The sequence below is a fragment of the Mustela nigripes genome, chromosome 2, assembly GCF_022355385.1.
Source record: "Mustela nigripes isolate SB6536 chromosome 2, MUSNIG.SB6536, whole genome shotgun sequence".
Classification (NCBI taxonomy): Eukaryota; Metazoa; Chordata; class Mammalia; order Carnivora; family Mustelidae; genus Mustela; species Mustela nigripes.
In genome coordinates this window covers 182,584,040-182,594,793 of record NC_081558.1, presented here as the reverse complement: position 1 = coordinate 182,594,793, position 10,754 = coordinate 182,584,040, and the positions used below count along the sequence as shown (strand labels likewise).

General features: G+C 33.8%; 1 pseudogene; it reads right to left on the bottom strand.

Moving 5' to 3' along the window:
- Positions 1 to 8,936: 8,936 nt before the first annotated feature.
- Positions 8,937 to 10,529, bottom strand: LOC132010606 (E3 ubiquitin-protein ligase Mdm2-like; annotated as a pseudogene).
- Between the last annotated feature and the right edge of the window lie 225 nt (positions 10,530 to 10,754).

Sequence of the window (10,754 nt, the reverse complement as noted above, 5' to 3'; positions counted from 1 at the left end):
TACAAATCAAAACCCACTTAATGATTTTTAATGTATTTTCAGACTACCGTCACCACCAGCACAATCATTTTTGAACATTTTCTTCACCCTAAAACAAAACTTCATATTCATTATCAGGTACTCTAAATTTACCCCCAATCCTCCAGCCCTAAGCAAGCATTAGTCCACTTTCCAATTTTATAGATTTGATGTTCTGAACATTTCAAAAAAGAAGAATCACAATATGTGGTCTTATGTGATAGGCTTCTTTCGCGTAGCACGTTTTCAAGACTTATCCATGTCATCACATGTATCAGTGCTTTATTATGTTTTTACTATTGCATAATACGCCACTATATGAATGTTTTTTTTTTAACATGGCTGTATGCTTTCCTCTCTCTTGAGTATATATCTAGCAATGCAATTCCTAGTTACTCTATGTTTAATATTTTGAGAAACCTCTAGACTGCTTTCCAAAATGACAAGGTCATTTTATATTTCAGTGAGTAATATATAGGGGTTACCATTTTTCCACATCCTCAACAAAATTTTGTATTCAGTGTCCTTTTTTTTTATAATTATTATTACAGCCATCTTAGTGGATGTAAACTAGCATCTCATTGTGATTTTGATTATTGTTTTCCTAATGGTTAATAATCTGAAGCATGTTTCCATGTGTTTATTGACCACTTTTATATCTTGTTTGGAAAACTGTTTTCAGTTTTAAATTTCAGTTCAGTTTTAAATTTTGAATTTAATTGGTTTATCTTTCTATTATTGAGTTGTAAGAATTCTTCATATATTCTAGATATAAACCTCTCAGAAGATGAATGATTTCCAAATATTTTTCTCCTATTCTGTAGGTTGTCCTTTCACTTTTCTGATGGTGGTCTTTGATAAACAAAGGTGTTTAATTTTGTTGACGTCCAATGTATCTAGGGTTTCTTTCCCCATTGCATTATTCTGGCATGTTTATCAAAATTCAATTGTCCATAAACATACATGTTTATTTCTGAAATATCAACCCCATTCCATTTAACTATATTTCTATTCTCATACCAACATCACACTCTCTTGATTACAGTACATTGTTAATAAAATTTTGAAATTGAGATGTGTGTGTCTATCAAGTTTGTTCTTATTTTTTTAATACTTGGCTGTTCTGGGTCCCTAATAGTACCCTGTGGATTTTAGAATCATTTTGCCAACATCTGCGAAGAATAGAGTTAGAATTTTGAAAGGGAATGCACCGAATCTGTAGATCAATTTGGTGAATATTGTCTGATCTATTAATGTGTGATATTTTCCATTTAATAAATTCTTTCAGTAGTATTCTATGGTTTTTAGAATATAGGTTTTACATTTATTTTATTTCCAAGTATTTTAAATTTTTTTTAATTTTTGATGATATTATAGATAGAATCAAATTTCGTTTTTGAATTGTCCCTCAATAATGTATAGAAATACAATTAATTTTTGATATTAATGTTCTACAAACAGTTTGAATTCATTTATTATAAAATATTTTTGTGAATTCATTAGGATTTTCTATATACTAAGGATATCTAAAAATAGAGGCTATTATACTTATTCCTTTCCCATTTAAATGTTTTTATTTATTTTTATAAAGCAACTTCCCTAGCTAGGTATTCTAGTACAATTGCTATGAGAAGGGTGCCTGGGTGACTCAGTGGGTTAAGCCTCTGCCTTCAGGTCATGTCATGATCTCAGGGTCCTGGGATTGAGCCCTGCACTGGGCTCTCTGCTCTGCTTCCCCCTCTCCCTCTGCCTGCCTCTCTGCCTACTTGTGATCTCTTTCTCTCTGTCAAATAAATAAGTGAAATCTTAAAAAAAAAATGCTATGAGAAATGTTAAAAGTGCACATCATTCTTTTGTTCCTCATGTTAAGGAGAAAACATTTAGCCATTGACCATTACCTATGTTAGCTGTAGTTTTTCCATGCTTCCCTATATAAGGCTGAGGAAACTTTTTTTTTTTTTTAATGAGGTGTTCTATTTTTTAGTCATAAAAAGATGTTGAATTTTGTCAAGTATTGATCTTATAGATTGAGTTGGAAACTTTTTTTTCTCTTCTAAGTTTTGGAAAACTTTGTGTTTGTAGAGAACAAATATTAATTCTTCTTAAATGTTAGTTAGAATTCATCAGGAAGTATATCTGAGCTGTGTTGTTAATTTGGGGAGTATTTAAATTACTAATTCAGTCTCTTTACTAGTTATACAAGGTCTAGTCAGATTTTCTTTTTATTATTGAGTCAGTTTTAGTTGTTTATGGGTTTAAGGGAATTTGTAGAATTCATCTAAGCTATATAATTTTTACTCCTATTGTTGTTCATATTATTCACTTATAATTCTTTCCTATTTCTGTAATAGCTGTAATAACATTCCCTTTCTGTTCATGATTTAAATAACCTGGCTTTTTCCCATTATCATCATCATCATCATCATTGGCAAATCAAGCCAGATTTTTCAAATAAGTTGATCTTTTTAAAATATCATAGTTTGGCTTTGATGATTTTCCTATTGTTTTTCAGTTCTCTATTTATATTGAACACCTCTCTGGTCTTTAACATCCCCTCCTTTGTATTTGTATTATTTTTAATTTGCTCTTCTTTTTCCAGTGTCTTAGGTGAAATATCAAGATGATAATTTTAGAAATTTCTTCTTCTGCCTTTTTTTCTTTTGTTATGTAAGTTTCAGGTGTACAGCTTTATAATTCACCATCTGTATACACTCCAAAGTGCAACTACTACAAGTCTAGTAATCACCATATGGTTCATCACTATATGGTTGGTCTCCTTCACCCACTTCACTCATTCCCATCTGGTAACCACTGGTCTGTTCTCTGTGTTCATGAATTTGATTTTATTTACTTTTGCTTGTTCATCTTTTCTAAGATTCCACATATAAGTGAAAATACATGATATTTGTCTTTCACTGCTTGAGTTATTTCATTTGACACACACAGGTCCATTCATGTTGTCAAAAGCAACATTTCATTCTTTATGGCTGAGTAGTACCACATCTTGACTATTGTAAATAATGCTGCAACAAACATAGTGGTACATATATCTTTTCAAATTTGTATTTTCATCTTCTTTACATTTTTAAAAATTTAATTCCAGTATGATTAATATGCAGTGTTATATTAGTTTCAAGTATACACAATATAGTGATTCAACAATTATGTATACTACTCAGTGCTCATCATGATAAGTGTACTCTTAATCTCCTTCACCTATCACCCATCCACTCACCCACCTCCTCTCTGATAACCATAATTTTTTTCTCTATAGCTAAAACTATGTGGGTTTTTTTTTGTTGTTGTTGTTGTTTCTCTCTCTCTCTCTCTCTTTTTTTGTTCATTTCATTTCTTAAATTCCACATAAGAGGGAAATCATGGTGTTTGTCTTTCTATGACTTATTTCACTTAGCATTATACTCTCTAGATCCCTCCAGGTTGCAAATGGGAAGACATATAATATAATGGAATATTGATCAGCCAGATAGATCTATATCTATCTATACATTTATTTATATAGAAATATATATAAAGGTATATATGTATCATATATTCTTTATCAATTCATCTATTAATGGATTGACAGATACTTGGACTATTTCTATAACTGAGCTATTATAAATAATGCTAAAATAAACATGGGATATATAAATGTTTTCAAATTAGCATTTTCATACTCTTTGTATTAATATCCAGTAGTGCAATTACTGGATCATACTGCAATTCTATTTCTAGATTTTTGAGAAACCTCAAAACTGTTTTCCATAGCAGCTGAACCAGCTTGCATTTCTACCAACAGTTCATGGAAGGTCGTTTTCCTCCACATCCTCACCAATGCTTATAGTTTCTTAGGTTGTTGATTTTAGCCATCTTGACAGATGTGAGATGATATTTCATTGTGGTTTTGATTTGCATTTACCTGATGATGAGTGATATTGGGCATCTTTTCATATGTCTGTTGGACATCTGTATGTCTTAGAAAAAAATGTCTGTTGCTATCTTCTGCTCATTTTTAATCTCATGTTGAGGATGATGATGATGATTTGGGCTTGAGTTGTGTAGGTTCCTTATGTATTTTGGATACTAATACTTTATTGGATAGACCATTTGCAAGTATTTTCTCCCATTCAGTAGGTTGTCTTTTAGTTATGTTGTTTCTTTTGTTCTGCAGAAATGTTTCATTTTGCTATAGTCTCAATAGTTTATTTTTGCTTTTGTCTCACTTGTTTCAAGAGACATATCTAGAAAAATATTGCTACAGCTGATTTCAGAGAAATTACTCCCTGTGCTCTAGTCTAGGATTTTTGTGGCTTCAGAACTTGTATTCAGGTCTTTAATCTATTTTTAATTTACTTGTGTTTCTGATGTGAGAGTGTGATCTAGATTTTTTTTTTTTTTTGGCATGTTGCTATCCAATTTTCCCAACAACATTTTTTCATAAGACTGTCTTTTCCCATTAGATGTTCTTGTTTCCTTTGTTGAATATTATAGTTGATTATATAATTGTGGATTTATTTCTGGGCTCTCTATTCTCTTCCACTGGTCTATGTGTTTTTTTTGTTTGTTTGTTTTGTTTTTTTTTATTTTTTATAAACATATATTTTTATCCCCAGGGGTACAGGTCTGTGAATCACCAGGTTTACACACTTCACAGCACTCACCAAATCACATACCCTCCCCAATGTCCATACCCATACTGTTTTGATTACTATAGCATTGCACTATATCTTGATATATGGGATTGTGATACCTCCAGTTTTGTTCTCCTTTTCCAAGATTGCTTTGGCTAGTAGGGGTCTTCTGTAGTTCCAAACAAAGTTGAAGGTTATTTGTTCTAGTTCTGTGAAAATGCAGTTTGCATTTTGATAAAAAATGCATTTGATCTGTAGATTGCTTTGAGTAGTATGGACATTTTAATATATGCTCTTCCAGTCCATGAACATGCAATATCTTTCCATTTATTTGCATTATCTTCAAATGCTTTCATCAGTGTATTATAGTTTTCAGGGTACAGATCTCTCACCTCCTTGGTTAAGTTTATCCCTAGGTATTTTATAATTTTTGGTGCAGTTGTAAATAGGATTGTTTTCTTAACATCTCTTTCTGTTATTTTGTTATTAGTGTATAGAAATGCAACAAATTTCTGTATACTGCTTTTGTATTCTTCAAACTTATTGAATTCCTTTATCTGTTCTAGCAGTTTTTTGTGGAGACTGTAGAATTTTCTCTATATAGTACATCATCTGAAAATAGTGAAATTTTAACTGCTCTTTACCAATTTTGATGCCCCTCTCCATACCTCTATGTCCCTCCTTTCCTGGAACAGTTCTGTGGATCCATTTGGTTCCTCACCATGTCTCTACCATTCCTATCTTCTTTGATTTTGGCCACTTCTCTACATTTAGCTGTGGAGAGTCTGGTCTGCCAGTCTTTGGGTAGTTTTCTAGGTTATTTATATTGATATAGGTGATATCTCAATGTATCCTTGGGACAAGGTAAACTTAGCATCCTCCTACTCTGTCATCTCCCAAGGAAGTCCCAGTATTTTTCATATTCTTCAGATAATTACCCAGAAAGGGAAGAGTTGGCTCATGTAGTAGTCTTATTCTTAATGTTTTTGGAGGTTTCCATACAGTTTTCCACAGTAACAGCACCAATTTACAATCTCACCAACAGTGTACAGAGATTCCTTTTTCTCTGTATCTTCTCTAGTATATGTTATTTCTTATCTTTTGACAATAACCATTCTAACAGGTATGAGATGATAATTAATTTTCATCTCACTATTAGTATTATAGATCATCTTTTTCTTTGCCTGTTGGCCATCTGTATGTTTCTTTTGGCAGATTTGTCTATTCAGATTATTTGCTCATTTTTTAATTGGGTTGTTTAATTTTGGTTGTTGAGTTGTTTGAGTTCTTGATGTATTTTGAATATTAATACTTTATTGAATATATGGTTTGCAAACATCTTCTCCTACTTAGTGAGTTGCTTTTTTTATTTTGATGGTTGTTTCCTTTGTTATGCAGGAGTCTTTCAGTTTGGTATAGTTCCATTTGTTTATTTTTTGCTTTTGTTTCCTTTGCCATTGGAGTCAACACACAAAGATGTTGCTAAGACTAAAGTCAAGGAGATTGCTACATATGTTTTATTCTAGGAATTTTATGATTTTGGATTTTACATTCAAGTTTTTAGTCAATTTAGTTTTGTTTGTTTGTTTGTGTTTGTTTGTTTTTTGGTGTGTTTGATGGAACAGTGACCTAGTTTCATTCTTTTGCAAATGGCTATCCAATTTTCCTAGTAGCATTTATTGAAGAACTGTCATTTCTGCTTTGTATGTTCTTGGCTCTTTGTATGTTCTTGGCTCTTGATATCTATATATGTGGGAGTTTACCTCTGGACTCTCTATTCTGTTCCTTTGATCTGTGTGTCTGTTTTGGTACCAATACCATAGAGTTTTGATTAATATAGCTTTGTAGTATAGTTTGAATTCAAGGACTGTGATGTCTCCAGTTTCGTTCTTTTTTAAGATTGCTTTGATCTATTTGGAGTCTCTTGTGGTTCCATACAAGTTTTAGAATTATTTGTTCTAGTTCTGTGAAGTATGCCATTGGAATTTTGTTAAGCCTGACATTGATTCTGTACATTTCTTTGTACATGTCTATGGACACTTTAACAATCTTAGTTCTTCCAATCCATGAGCATGAAATATCTTTCCACTTATTTGTAACTTAATCAATTTCTTTCATCAGTATCTTACATTTTTTATTATACAGGTCTTTCACTTCTTTGGTTAAATTTATTTCTAGGTATTTTACTCTTTTTAATGCAATTGTAAATGGATTATTTTATTTTCTCTGTTGTAGAATTTAATTTCTTAGTTATAGCAGTTTTTTTGGTTCATTCTTTAGAATTTTTTGAATATAATATTATGTCATTTGCAAATAGTAACAGTTTACTTCATCCTTTCTGACTTGGATACCTTTGTTTGTTTTTGTTTTTGTTTTTCCCTTGCCTAATTGCTGTAGCTAGGATTTTCAATATTATGCTGAATAAAAGTGGGGAGAGTGGGCATCCTTGTCTTATTACAGTTTTTAGAGAAAAAGCTTTCAAATTTCCCCCACTGAGTATAATGTTAGCTATGAGATTTTCTTGTATTATGATTTCCCCCAGTTCACCTGTAGGGTGGTCCATGGCCATCATGGCATATTGAAGGTTTGATCTCTCAGCAGGGCACACCCACTGGTACTAGCAAATTGGAGGGATAACTCCAAAATAGTGCCCATTAGCGTGAATATTAGTAAGATAGTTTAAGATCTCAAAAATGGCTCCCACCAGATGGAGAAGTTCCTGGGGAGGGTCACTGCTGCTTCTGCCTTCCTGGTAGATGCTTTAAATTTAGTAAATGGGTCTCTTCTACATGTGGTCTATGCACTTTTCAAATTGGTGTGTGTGTGTGTTGGCTTCCAAATTGAGTAATCTGCACAGAAATCCTTTAAGAGTGAATTTTCCATTCTCTAGAGCTTTTTTGAACATAATCTCTGTTGATTTTTTTAAGAGATTTATTTATTTATTTGAGAGAAAGAGAGAGAGAGGGAGAATCTCAAACAGACTCACTGCTAAGTGTGGAGCCAGACAGGGAGCTCGATCCCATGACCCTGAGATCATGACCTGAGCCAAAATCAGAAGTTGGATGCTCAACTGTCTGAGCCACTCAAGTATCCCTCCACTGATTTTTAAAACCTAATGATTTGGGATTTCACTCCTCTGAAGGATCTAAGAGCTGGCATCGGTAATATGGAGTTGGAATCTCTTATTCCTCAGTGAGAGGTTCAATACCTTTAATATCCCTCCTGATTGGGACTCACCATGAATGTGGTGTTTTGTTTTTGTGTTTTTTGGTTTTTTTTCCCTTGACAAGTCTATGTCTCTTCCTTTCTCCCTCTTGATGTTGTCATTTACTTCTTTGTTGTGGAAACTGTTCATTCAATTATCAGGTAACTTTTATTTATTTATTTATTTAAAGATTTTATTTATTTGATGGAGAGTGAGAAAGAGCAGCAGCAGCAGAAGGAAAGGGAGAAACAGATTCTCTGCTGAGCAAGGAGTCTGATGCAGGACTTGATCCCAGAACCCAGGACTATCAGGCCATTTTTATTTTTATTTTTATTGATTTTATTTATTTATTTGACAGACAGAGATGACAAGTAGGCAGAGAGGCAGGCGGCGGGGGGTGGGGTGGGGAGGATGAGGCTCCCTGCAGAGCAGAGAGCCCCATATGGGGTTCGATCCCAGGAGCCTGTGATCATGCCCCGAGCCAAAGGCAGAGGCTTTAACCCACTGAGCTACCCAGGTTCCCCAATATCAATCATTTTTAGAGTAATTATTCCACATATAATTACAAATTTTTAAAAATCAAGCATTTAACATTTTTTATTTATAAATCAATAAATGTGTATATTAAAACTAAAAAAATAGACAATTAAATGGCTAGGCAAATGAAACTATTTGCAGATTTGAATGTTTTGTAAGTAGCATAATCACTGCACACCATACCCTGAATGTACATAACTTACTTTAAGTGTCTTACTTAAATTTTTCAAAATCAGATACTTCTCTGAATTTTATGGAAGTCAAAATCATTTAAAATATGAGGATTAGGAGTTAAGGATGAGCTATATATCCAATTTAAATAACATTAAAAACAAAATATAAAATGTTAAGAGAAGTGAAATTTTTCTAAAGGGAAGTATTTACTATTCCCCCTTCCCAAAGTAGGTAAATTATACTACAGAGTAGAAATCTACGTGTACTGAAATACATTCTTGCTTTGATAAGTGTAAAAAAAAATCATCTTGTCTAAATTTTTAGAGCTATGCAGTTGGAAATACAGAATTTTACTTTTATAAGCATGTCCATTAAGAGAAGTAAGTTAGCACAATTATTTGAATTGGTTGTCTACATACTGAACAGGACTTATCCTTCTCTTTAGCTTCTTTGCACACATAAAGTCTGCCATAAAATGTCCTGTTTTGCCATGAACAATATAACCATATTTAGGCTGTCATTGGTAAATCACACAAGGTTCAATGGCATTAAGGGAAAAACTAGATTCTATGATTTTTATCTTTGTCTTGTGTTTCTTCCCTTTCAAACTCTCTGATGTTTTCTTGGCTGCTATGAATGTTGTTAGACGTTGATGACTGAGAATGGTCCTCACTTTTTTGGGATTGGGAAGCTTGTATGATTTTATCATCATTTTCTTCAACACATGGTTCTCTGTGTTACTATTCACTGTATTTTTTTTTTTCCTTAACAATCAGGGACATCAAAGCCCTATTTTACTTGAATTTAGTTTTCTAGTTTGTCTTTCTCAGGCATTTTACTTTATCTTTCACTTTACCTTCAGGAAGCCAGTTCTCATGAGAAGCCCAACATCTGTTGCAATGAAGTAGAAAAGGATTCATTTCATTGCATGAAGTGCACTTCAGTAGTCTGCTGAGGAAATTTCAGGATCTTCTTAAGTGAATCTGTATTCCTCTTTCCTGCCTGATACACAGTTACTCAACATACCTCATCCTCCTCCCTGAGAGTTCTTGTACTTCCTCACTAAGGCTATCATCTTCTGAATTGCAAGATACAACTTCAAAATCTACACTGGATTGATCTGAAACTGAATCCTGATCCAACCAATCACATGAATGTTCACCAGCATCAAGATCTGGATTTGATGGAGTGAGTCTCTGTTGATTCACTGCTACCGTTTCTTTCACAAAATTGTCTCCCTTATTACACACAGAGAAAGATTTTCATCAAAGGAAAGATAAATACAATCAGATTTGTGGTGCTTTTTCCTCTGTCATTCACCAGGTAATGCGCCTAAATGTTCCTCTGTCCAACTAATTACTCTCCTTTTACATGAGGTAGATGGTTTAGAAAGCAAATCTGAAGATGAAAGTTTCTCTTTCTACAACTCTTGACCAGGGCCCTTTTGATCACTCCCACCTTCTAGGTGACACTTATTTTTACTCACAGATTTGAAATGTGCCTGGATCTGATGGTTTATGCTGATTGACTACTACAAAGTTTCTGTGGATTGTTATATATATTTTCCTGTATTCTTTTACAGAGAAGCTTGGCACTCTAAGCAAATCCCTTAGAAGATAATTGGAACAATACACAATATGCTATAGTTTCTCAACATATAATTGTTTAGTCATAATATACTGGCCAAAATAAAATATAACCTTTTGTAATAAAAGTGTCTTTTTGTGCGCAGATTTTAGCAACTTCAAAAGCAATGACTTTGGTTTCACTAGGGTCTCTTGTTCTGAAGCTGAAATTTGTGAGGTGCTTATAGCACCCTCAGCTGACACAGACATATTGGTACTGTACTTTTGTATGGAACAGTGTAGAATAAGGGCTCTACATTGGTGACCACTGGTATCTATCTGCTTAAAGGGAACACAGCTGCTCCTTACTAAGTGGGGTTTTCCGCACCCGGAGTCCATGGGAGTAGCGACCCTCGAGGCTCCTCAGTTCCCTTTACTGGGTACACAGAAACCCAATGTCTTGGGCCTCAGCGACCATTACACTTGTGAGCCATAGGCCACTAGGGAGCTTGAAATCACTAGGGCCCAGAGAAGAAGGGGGCTCCTGGCTCCATCAGCTGGGTTAGGGGTGCCCCTTGAGCTCTGGCTCTTCCTCCATTTCCCTTTTGAGGCACACAGGGCTGC